At 22.5% G+C, this 12,606-nt stretch overlaps 1 protein-coding gene across 9 annotated transcripts in view; it reads right to left on the reverse strand.

The window, feature by feature from the left end:
• LOC136980991 (POU domain protein 2-like) overlaps positions 1–12,606 on the reverse strand; it is a 275,556-nt gene that overhangs the window by 238,061 nt on the left and 24,889 nt on the right. For 2 of the 9 annotated variants that reach the window (XM_067277197.1, XM_067277198.1), the window contains exon 3: positions 2,729–2,905. The exons of 3 other annotated variants lie outside the window; for them this stretch is intronic. The gene's annotated coding sequence lies outside the window, so the exon portion shown is untranslated. Of the gene's footprint in view, positions 1–2,728; positions 3,423–5,505; positions 5,554–12,606 lie in introns of those variants that run through there. 4 more of the 9 variants (XM_067277207.1, XM_067277202.1, XM_067277199.1 and 1 more) reach the window with 3 other exon arrangements.

The raw sequence follows: 12,606 nt of genomic DNA on the forward strand, positions 1-12,606 counted from the left end.
TTGATATAACAATCATAGAAGTTTATCTTACGTGCATGTTAAACTTGGCTTACTTATCAAATTTCAGTTTTTTCTCACTTATATTTGAATGATCAAATTTCAAATTAGCTAATTACTGTGACTGTCACAAAACATCCAAGCATGATAAAAACAAGATTAAATAACAAAACAATTATTAAAAAACTATATATTAATAACAAAATTTTTTAAATTAATAATTTTAAATAACGATTCCATTTATTAAAAAAAATAAATTATTCATTACTGATTAAAACATTGCATCTTAATCTTTCTAATGAACAAGAAAAGCAAATAATGTCAAAAGACCTTGGAAACAAATTAAAAAGCATTTCTCTCCTGAAAATATTCTGTTTTGTGTTATTTTTTGATTACAAGACACTGTCACAGTTTCAATTAAATAATAAAAGCAATTATTATATTGATGAAACAGTTTTTTTTTATTTTAAATTTATTGTTTAGCTTTTTACTTAAAACAAAAAAAAATCTTTAGCTTAAACAACAACTGAAAAAAATCTTTGTTGACATGAGGGCAGAGTTTAACTCATCATTTTCAATTCACTAGATCACAGGTTTGAATCCAACTTGAAATGTAGATATCATATTATTTGTTTAGTGAATTTGAATAGAGATTGTTTTTAGGACAAGAGCCTTGTAGCTATATGATATATGACATTGTTCCTAATTAAATTAAAATATATAGTGATAATAGAAAATATCTATAAAGTAGTAGAATTATGAAATTAATTCTTAATATTATACAATGCTTAAAATTTTATTTGATGTTTAGTTTACACTTTTAGAGTGGTTACAGTATACAGAAAACTTTTCTTTTAATACATTCAAACTATTTTAACAATATATATTATTTGCATAATTTTCAATAAAGCATCTATGAAATTATATATTTAAGATGAAAATGATTAAACCAGATAACAGAAATACTGATAAGTAATTTCTATTATTCATATCTGAATAGTTTTTCAAAAGAAAAGTTAATCAAACATTGATAATAATATTTCAACAAACTGTAAAATAAAATTAATAATAATAAAATTCTTTAATTAATATTTGCATAATTATTATTATTAAGCAAACAACATTACTTGCATTAAAGTATTGATGTTTATTAGCATATTGCATAATAAATCATAAATGAACAATTCACTATTATGACTATATTAAAACTGAAAATAAACAAATAATAATGTATTAAAATAATACTTCATGTATATACAGCAAACAAAATAAAAATTTTTAAATTGTTCAGAGTAATGAATATTTCCCAAAACTTTTATTATTCATATATACACATTTATATAAAAGTAAATTAATATTTTGTTCTTAAATATAATAAAATTATTATATCTAAGTAAGAGTGTATCTATCAAAACAAGAAAAATATAGAAGAATGCAACTTAATTTGTTACAATGAAACAGATGACAAAGTGAGAATTATACTTTCTAAAATATGTAAAGGAAAATGACAGATATAAATAAATAACTGATATAGCTGAAAAATAATTTGAATAAACTTCAAGAACAAAATCTATTCATACCAGAACATAAGAATTCAAAATCTATATCTTTACTCTCTAATACTGAAATTCACTACTTCATGGTTGAAATGTTAATTTTGTTTATCATTGTCATAATTTACAGAGATTAAAGATAATTGACTTTTATTTTTCATCCTTTAATTCCAACGTTTTGATTAATAAATAGCTTATTTTGCAAGTTTAATAAATTTTAATTGTTGTGACACACTACAGACTCAAGAGCATGCTTGCAACAGATAAACTACATGGATAAAATGTCATTTTTTACATATATATTTAAAATATTATAGTAGATTTATATTATATACAAAAGAAGAGTAAAGTAACAATACTCTTATTACATGAATAACTATTTTAAACCAAACAAAATAAAATGTTTAAAGCATGCACCATAAACAACATGAATATTTAATATCTACTTCTGGCATGCTTTCCATAATTCTGAAATGATATATTATTAGCATAATTTCATACTAATATGCAAAATGTTTAAATACCTTATTATTATTAATTCAATTTACATTGTATAGTTTTGTTTCTCACAAAAAAGTTTGACAAAAATTGTTTATGTTTTGTTACAAAATTTATCTAATACTTTGACCTGATAAATTTAATACATTAATTAATATTTTTAAAAAATCACAATTATTATAATTTGATGATCAAAATTCATGTTAATTTTCCTTTTTGTCAATTAAACAACTTTTAATTTTTTTAAATTTAATCAATACAATATTCAAATGTATAGGTTTAAATGTTAAGTAATTTTGTATAATATAATGCAAATATAACATTTAAAAATATTAGAATTCAAACTGTCAGAAATGAAAATATTAAAATGTCAATTTGAGAAAATACAAAAAAAATACTTTTAAAAATGAAATATTTAAGTTAAAACAAAATAATCGAAATACTTTTTACAATCCAACAGTTAAACTAAACTATTATAAGTTGCAGTAAATCTTTACTCATCAAATCTCAACATAACAAACATTTATAACAGCAAAATAACATGAAAGTTTTTTAATGAAGAAAACTGAAATGGTATACACTATATCATGTCTAACTATATCATACAACAAGAATAAAATGCTTCATTGAAGATCACAGAGAATAAAATGTGTTAATAAAACTCATGTTATACTACTCACCTCACAAGCTGAAAGCACTATATTGTAACATATAAAATATCACATCTAAGTTCACAGCTCATCAGTTAACACAGGTGAACTTTTTTTCACAATGCTTGTATCACCTGCAGAGATGAATGGATAAATGGTGAGGGGACCTTATATCAACACAATAGCTGCTCTTCAACTTCCAACCTGCTAAAAAATAAAAAACTGGATCTGCTACTCAAGCCCCTTTTCCATTCAAAGGGGTTTCAGCAATTTAATAACGGGAGTGTCGACGCTTTAAAACCAACTTAATCAACCAATCGAAACTCCAAATTTAAATTAAATAATCATCCACAAACATAAATTATGTTTATGATCAAAATCAAATCATTTTAAAAACAAATACAAATGTTTTCATATATCAACTTTTCAAACTTCACTATGCCACAATAAGATTATCAGATCAATGATTATTTAAAATTTCAATTATTAAACCAGTTATTTTTCCCCTTTCTCCTCTTTTACTCTAAGCATGCTTCATTCCCCTGCTACCTGTCTATCAGTTTCCTGCTGAAGTTACTAAGCTCCACCTCTAAACATTCATTGGACTCCTACTACTGGACTCTACCAATAGCTGCAACATCCAGAATACTGAGCATGTGCCAGATGAGAAAAAACTGGTTGATGTCATAAAAAAGGATGATAAAGGGTGGGCTCAGCTTACTCCTTTAACCAATAATTTGCCTTTCATTCTACCCAGCTTAAGCAGAGCAGAAATAAGCATCACAAGGCATTTTAGATTGGTTCTAGATCGATAAAATTTATATTAATCTTGTTATGGATACATTGACTTCACTTGATGACTTGATTAAAGGAAACAAAATAATTCAACAGAACTATAATAATGATGGATAATTTCGAGTGGTAATACATTATATCCTTATTAATATATTTAAATATATAAAAAAAAAAAAAAAAGCTTTTCGGATAATACTTATCTATTCATTACACGTTAATGAAGTGCTTTTAGCAATCGCTAATCGATTAGAATGGAAGCTGCCGATATAATTTTCTGGTGGAATCTTCTACATAAACTTATATTATATATTTATATTTATATAAATAGATTCTTATCAAGATTTATGATTTTTTTTAAATCGTCGTTGATAGCGGTATTAACGACGTTAATCGAAATATTTCCTTAAAAAAGATAAAGTTCATTAACATCATCAGGATCATTTACAGGGCGTCATTAAGGGGCCCAAATGAAAAAGTTTAACAATAAGGAAGAACAATGCACAATATTTTTAGTACACAGCACAATGTAAATTGTTTCAGTTATTTATATATAATTGTTGTTATTTTGTTTTTACGCGATTATTTGTTACTATCGAAATTTCGCTTTACATTAAATTAATATTAAATTTTTTTAGTTATAGTTACCAAATAACATAAGATTGATTATCATTAAAAACTTTCATATAAAATTTATAAAAACTCTTATAATATCGTGTAATTACAAATGAAAGTGATTATAAAATAGATTTTGAAATTAATTTTTCCTCGTAAGTAGTTTCCTATTAATTCATATATACTTTTTTAGTTTGTTATACGTCGAAAATATACATTATTCTTCAAAATTACTTAATCTGTTAAAAATTCATTTCCGAATTAAAGTGCGATAACGGAAATACCAATTACTTTGCCAATAATTTGCTTATTACAATAAGTAAACGTTTTAAAGTCTTAACTTCGCAATATTTAACGCATCTTATATAAAAATTAAGTCGCTTTAAAACAAATTTGAAAACATGCCACTGATTAATGAGTCAATTATTTCTAAAATCTTCTATATAATTAATTATTTACATCACATTAGATTATAATATAAATATATGTAATTATTCGTATAATTTTACTGGCTCCGTTCAAATAATTAATTGTTTCCTACGGATTGTTTTATGAATAGAGCAATGAAGTTCAAGGTCAACAACTGGTGGGGTGGCTTCTGTCCCAAAGCATTATTCCCTCTAACTGCCGTAGTTTGTATAATTTCTTACTTTTCGTTTAAAATAATTGCCTTAGTTTTATTCTGCTGCCTTTCTCTATTATTCCACTAAACGTTGTTATTTTGACAAACTCGTAGAAGTTGAAAAAATTTAGTAAATTGTATTTCTTATATATATATATATATAAGTTTTGTATGTATAAAAATCAAACCATATGTTTCGGTTTATCCGGAACTTTGGCTGAATACTGCTCTCTTTATATTGTGAAAATATTATGGCGTCTCTCATTACCAGGAAAAGACAAGGGATAATGTTGCACATTTTACGAGACTCCATCACTTATCTCTAGAAGGGCCCCACCCCAGTCCTCAGAGGGTCACCTAAAACAAGCATCATAACTACTCTTCATCTCACGCATACAGGACCTAAGCTTATCACTCAATTTTCATCAACAGAAGTTTTTTTAAACGATATTAACTTTAATCAGAGCATTTTATTACAAAGCCAGAGTATTTCAAACCAATAATGTCTAGAAAAATACTCTGTAACTGTAAAAACAAAACGTTTAAAACTTTTTTAAATGATCAGAATTTAACAAAAACATTTAAGAATCAACAGAATGATTTTCTCAGAACTAAATTAGAGAGAGAAAAATACTAACGGAGAAATTAAATGAATAAATAATTCTGTTTTATCTATTTCAGAAATTTCGAAATAAGACATTAGTGTAACCAAAACATAAGCTATTAAAAATTTTTAACAGTAATAAATAATAACGAATTAAAAGAAACGTAGCCTTGCCAGATGAAATAACTATTATTAGCTTTTGAATGTTAAACGAAGAAAAACTTTAGTTAACAAATAATAAAAATAAAAATTCCATTATTATTATTGTTATTATTATTATTATTATACTTTCTTTTTTAAAAGTTTAGTTATACACGCATCTTTCTAATAAAAACTTTGAATGGGGAAAACGGATAAAAAAAAAACTAGCTTATCTTCTCGACTAAACAGAAACTTCAAGACTGTAATTAATACTATCGATTTTTTCGATGTACAGAACTCATAACAATCGATGAGGATTTCTCACTACTGTACACGACAAAATTCCTTCAAAATAACAAATTAAAATCGCGTAAAAAATACAGTATTAAATTGTTCTAAACGTAAATTTTACGTAATACATTACAGAATAAGTTATACTATCTTTAAACATCATTTTTCGATCGTTTACTTCGTCATAACTAATTTAAAAACAGAAAATTTATGTATCCGAACTTATGAGTCACAGGCTATTTAAGCTATTTATATTCGTCTATTTAGGATTCTATGGTTACAATAGTCTATTCTGTCGCAAATCCGTACTTCTTTATTTCGAAAAACAGAATACTGGCATATATGTAAACATAATGTATTTATAACTTACATAATATCTTAAATCAATTGTTGTGACTCTAAAAAGCGGACCAATAGTAAATAAAAAGAAAATACATCGTATGATTTTAGTAATAACTATATTATTTTTGTAGTTTACTTTACGTTGTTGCTGGTATGTTGCTGTTTATCTAAGAGTAGATATCAAAAGGATAAAAACTGTAGCTTTTATTAGATGAAAGATAATGATAAGAGACAGTTAAAGTAGTAGTCTTTCTTTAAAAAAAAATGTAGTACTTCTCTGAGTATACAATACGATAGGAAGACAAATTACTAAATTTCATAATACATCTACTTTATTATACAAGAAATTAAATATTTCGTTAAGATTTTTAGCTCAATAAATTCCTATCAGTTTGTCATTATAAAAATCATCACTTATTCTCAGATACCTGAAATTATTTATTAGGACTATACTAGAATTTTAAAATAATTATGTCGGTTTTTATTAACTTCGTTAATTTCCAATATCAAAATTATTTTTAAAAATGCTTTCCTTTCGCTCATCTTTTTTTTTTCTAGGAAAATAAAGCTGTAATTTACTTTTTTACATTGTCTAGTAAATATATTATCTTTATATACTTTAAAAATAAACATAAACATTAATAAAATAACTATACTATTTATCATTTTCTAACAATTATATATTAAAAAACAAGGTGGATTAATGCTTAGAAAACAATTCAAATTTATTTTTAATATAATAACTGTTCATAAATCATTGACAAATTCCAGTTTGGTAATTTTTTAATCATGTTTTGAAAGTAATCAATGATCAAAAATTTACATAAGCTTATTCAGAAAGAAAAGAGACTATTAAAAAGTATAGACTAGACCAATGCATATGTAAATTAATAGAGTGGAAGATTTCAACATACATGCTTGGTAAATGATAACAAACCCACAATTAAAGTCTTATTTCAGGCAATGAACTAGAAGTTAAGAAAGTAATTATGGGGTTTAAGGCTTCAACTCTCCAACAAATTGGAACCTGTCATTTTCAAACTAAATCTGTGAGACTTTGACAGATTACTTTTGTAGCTTGGCAACTGAAACTGGTATGAATGTACAACTTAACCTTGTTTTCTTATCATGTTTCTCCAGCTATTTCCTTTGATAGAATATTAAATGATACAAACTATTATAAATATATTAATATAATAAAAAATATTAAACTTTACTAAGTTTAAATTTAAAATTTTTTTAAAAATTCAAAATTTTTTTCAAATTTTTTTACATTAAATTACATTCTTGATTATTAACTGAATGCTATTATTATACAAATAATTTCTATAATGTAAAGAAATTCTTAATTTAAGATTATTTTTGTGAATTGTTTAATACTGAATACTATGAGAACATCTCTGTATAATTTAAATTTACACGAAAAAGACTTAACTATTAGTAATTTATTAGTCAGAATAAAATAAATAATAAATTCAACCAATTTTTCCAAATGAAATAAATAAAGTATGAAACACTATCTTTAATATTATGTAAAATTCTACAATAGTTATTCTTTTATTTAATTTCAAGAAAAGAGAATACACACTATTTGAAATTTATTAAATTAAATATTTAATCAATTATTACTTAAACTATTAAAAGTAATAACATCTATATAAGAAAATTTTGAAATCTTTACTAAAAACATTTTTACAAGAATTTTCTTGTAAAAATTTTTTAGTAACAATTTCAAATTTCATTGTTGTAGTGTATATATATATATACTACATAAAAAATGAATTATAATATATATTTAAGTATTTTTATTTCACCAAAACAAATATTAAAAAAAAAACTCCTAAACTTTATTTGAAGTGATAATTTACTAAAACAAAAATAATAATATCTAAATTTTGTACTGAAAAATAGTTGAGGATTTTGCTCTATTGATGCACATCATTTATTTAAAAAAGAAAAACAAAAATGTATTCCAGATTATTTAGTTTTATCCATGTGAAACTGCATTTTGATTACTGTAATTTATTTCAACTTTTTTAGTAGCAATTCTAAACTTTTTAAATTTAAAATACTTAAACTCTTAAATATTTTGATTGTATTCATCACTTCACATATATTACTTATAAATATTTTAAAAAAGCACTATTTGTCATTTTATAAAAAATAAACTTTTTATACGGTATTTATTTCAACCAGTAATCATTTTAACTGATACATTAAAAATATTTACCTTTATTATTGAACTTAGCTTAAAATATCTGTATTATGTTTTATTAAAACACATTGATTTTACAATCATCAATCATTGAAATTACATGTATGATTCATAGATATTATTCATCATTTGTAATTACACGAAAATTTTTCTTTACTATATAAAACTGAATAAAAAAGAATAAAATTTAAAATCTTTGATGCAGAAAACAAATTCCTATTTTAAACATTCATTTATCAATTTCAATATACTGTCACATTTAAATTCTTTTAAATTATATAACAACTCTAGTAATTTCATATTAATAGAATTCATATTATTTTATATTAATTTCTATTAAATACAGTTAATAACTTTATTAACTCCATTTAATATTAATGACTTAAGCATTATTATATATTATCATTGATATTTTATAAAAATTTAGATGACTAATTTTTTTAAAAAATTAAGTATGAATATTTGTACTGTACATATTCATACTTAAAAATTTCAAAGTCATATTTTTATCGAGAGAAACTGAATTAAGTATAACATATATTAAATATTTTTAATTTATATTTTCCTATAATATATTTTATATTTAAATATAATTTATTACAGAAAAATTATTTTATATTCATATAAGTTTATTATAAGAAAACAATAATGTAGCTTAAAATGTTCTTTTATAAAATCTTATGACTGTTTAAAATTTACTATTTTATATTAGATAGAATTCAGGTTTTTTAACTGACAGTTAAACTGATAAATTATAGTAATGAATAAATACAAAAGTCTTATTTAATTATAATATACTGAATATTTAATATTAATATAAAAATCTGTTTTAATTATTTTCTTTTGGCAAACTTTCAAATAATTTTTATGTAAAGCATTCTCTGAAATAAATAAAATTCCGTATGTGTTTCATATTCTGTACAGCTGCACAGTTTGCATATGTCTAAAACTAAATGTGCAGATTTATAACTCGATCTGAATTTTTCAATTTATTATTTTTTCCAGTTGTCATGCATATATAAATATTATAATATATATTTAAAATAATAATAATAATAAAAGTTAATATGACTGTTACGAGTTTAAAATATGATAATAATAATAATGATCTAATAATCTAAACAATATTTTTCATAAAATTATCTATTATTCTGATATTTTAATAATTTTTAACTTCTCTGGTATATAAATAAACATACATAATTTTTAATTTGATTAATTTAACAAATTAAATATAATTTAAATCAATTTATTGTATTACATACATGTACCTAATATATTAAATTTACTCAGTAAATATCATATTACAATTTTATAATTAAAACTACATTTTTAAATCACCCATTAAACAAATTTAATTGAATAAATCTAGTTTAACAGATTCTTATTTTATGTTGAAATATAAGCCATATAGTAAACTTGAAAAGCATTTTTATTATTAAAATTTGATCAATGTCAGTTTGTTCAAATTTTATCAATTTTAATAGTCATAAATTGGGAATTAAAAAAATGTCATAACCTGGAATATAATCTTTTATAATAATACTTTAAATGTTTTCAACATTAATTACAATTACACATCCATAAATCATTTGATGTAAACTAAATATATTCTTCATTTTACATTTTCAATAAATAAAGCTTTATCAACATTCTAATATTAAATGGTATCTAAAGATAATTTAACAAATATAATTAAGCATAGTAAAAATTTAAATACCAGATGTACCTAAAATATTTTTTTACCATCTTTAAAAATATACACTTGAAGTAAACAACTATTTGAAGATGAAACATTGCAACAAAAAAATAATAGCTCATAAGTTTTAAATCTGAATATTTAACATTAAAATTTTTTAAATAAAATGTTACAAATTCTTTTAATATTATAGCTTTTAATTCTATTTATCTTCTGGACCTGAAATATAAAAATCTGAATATGTAGTACTTAAGAATTAAATATAAGATTTTGCTGAAATTGTTACATTTGAAATTCTAAAATTTAAATTGCAAAAACAATAAAATACAATAAAACCAAACATTATTTTTGCATACGTCACTGTTGAAGGAATTAAGCAAATTATTTAATAAAGTATAAATATTATAAAATATATCTGTGTTTTGTTTACATGCCTTATTACCAGTATATACTATATTATTTTTAATAGCTAGTTTTGGCAATATAAATTAATTTTTTTTTAATCAGGAAATATTTATTAGATTATTTGATCATCTATATCTAAAATTACTGAGAAATAAGATTCATCTAAAAGTAAAGTTTATAAAAGTATGTTAATAAATTTTTATTAACATATATATATATATATATTAGATAAATTTTTCAATATAATTTAATTTAAAATGTTTCAAATGACAGTATAATAACTAGACTATCTTAATCAATCATGTAAAATATTTTAATGTGCTTTTTAAAAATTGAAACATTTCGAATATTAAGATTACCACATATTCTAATAACTATCAGTGTAAAACATACATGCAAGTTGCCATCAGAAATGGTAACTGTCAACATTAGCATTTAATTCTAATTTACATTTATCTGTTAATATACAGGAATAAATTTTTATTTTCCACATTTTTATGTTATTTATCTTATTTGATTTTCTTTTATGACTTTCAGGACAAAATTTAAAATATACATTATTTTCAATATATTTATCTTAATATCAAAATTATATCATTATTACATTCATATTTTTCAATAATAAATTATATTTTGCATAATAAGTTTAAAATGTTTATATATATAAAACTGAATTTAATCCCAGTCATTTAACCATTCGAAATGCAAGTGTTCTGTACAAAACCCTCACAAGTTGCAAAATTTTGAAGTGGAAAATTTTTATTTTTTACAAAACAATTTCATAATTTGATAAAACTTGATGTATCTATTTGTTTTATAAACTTCCAGTCTAGTAACTTCACTATTTTTTATTATTCCACTGCTCTAACATGTGGGTTGTTTAAGACTTATTATACCTGAGATTGAAGAATTGAAACCAGAAAGTAACAATCTAATCTCATTTTATTTTATCTTCTCTCAAAAATGCAATTTGAGCCTTAAGCCCTCATTCAGTTGGTGTACATGCAATTATATTATTATAACATAGTAATGAATCTGTCTTTAAAATTTCACATAAACCTTCTTTACATTTAGTTTACTGTAAAACATTGGATTAAAATATTGATGTATCTACTTGATTAATGCATGTAAGGGCAATATTTATTTTATTTCATAAAATTTTTCATTCATAAATTTATTTCATAAATTAATTGATTGTACAAACAAAAAGTTATTTATATCAGTGTTTTATAACACATTTATGCTTTATAGAAAATCTGATATTAAATATTTTGTAATTAATTAATTTTATCAAGTTTTTGCAGGATTAAGTATAACATTCTAAATAGAAATATCTCTATAAGTTGGATCTTATAGATTTCTTATAGACAACTCTATCACTGAGCTTACAGATTAAATATAATGTATAATTAATTAAAAACATTTACTTTTTCAATGGTTAATTTTTTTTTATAAACAAGTAATGAAATATATTTTTTAATGAAAAAAACTTATTCTAAGCAATATTTTCCAAACACTGAATTGACTATGTCTATTAATGAATAGGATGATAGAAAAATATTTCTATGAAAAAAATAATATGAACTGAAGTATTTTATTTAATAAATATATATTTTTGTATAATGAATATTTTTTATAATAGTAATGTTTTATTGTCATCTTAGATTTGCAGATATAAAAATAAGAAATGCTTTTTGTTATGTATCTAATATGTTACTCTTTCATAAATGTTCCTTAAAAAATATTAAGTATTTTTTTAAGGAATCATATTTCAAATAATTAAAAACTGAAAGACAAATTTAAAAAAAAATTATATAAATGAATAAAACAATATGCCAGAGGTGTGCAAGCAAGAGTTCAGTGGGAGCCGAAATGTAGGTTTGGCAAAATGCATGGGAGCCACAGTTCTGTACTGTCGTGGCGGATAGTACAGTAAGGCAGGGAAGGATAGGGTTTCCCCCATCCGGGTCGAGAACTTGTTTTAAAAAATGATTTGAAATGTCAATTTAATTTATTGCACCAACTTGGAAATAAATTACTAAATATTACATAGGTATATAATTACATATTTTCACAAAATTGTGGAAATGAAATTGTAAAAATAATAATAAAAAGCAGAAATTAACACTTTTAGCAAGAGCCACATGTAACTCAAAAAGAGTCACATTTTCTCATGTCTGCA

Source organism: Centruroides vittatus, unplaced genomic scaffold, assembly GCF_030686945.1.
Source record: "Centruroides vittatus isolate TY-2023 unplaced genomic scaffold, ASM3068694v2 contig_738, whole genome shotgun sequence".
In the NCBI taxonomy this organism is placed as follows: domain Eukaryota; kingdom Metazoa; phylum Arthropoda; class Arachnida; order Scorpiones; family Buthidae; genus Centruroides; species Centruroides vittatus.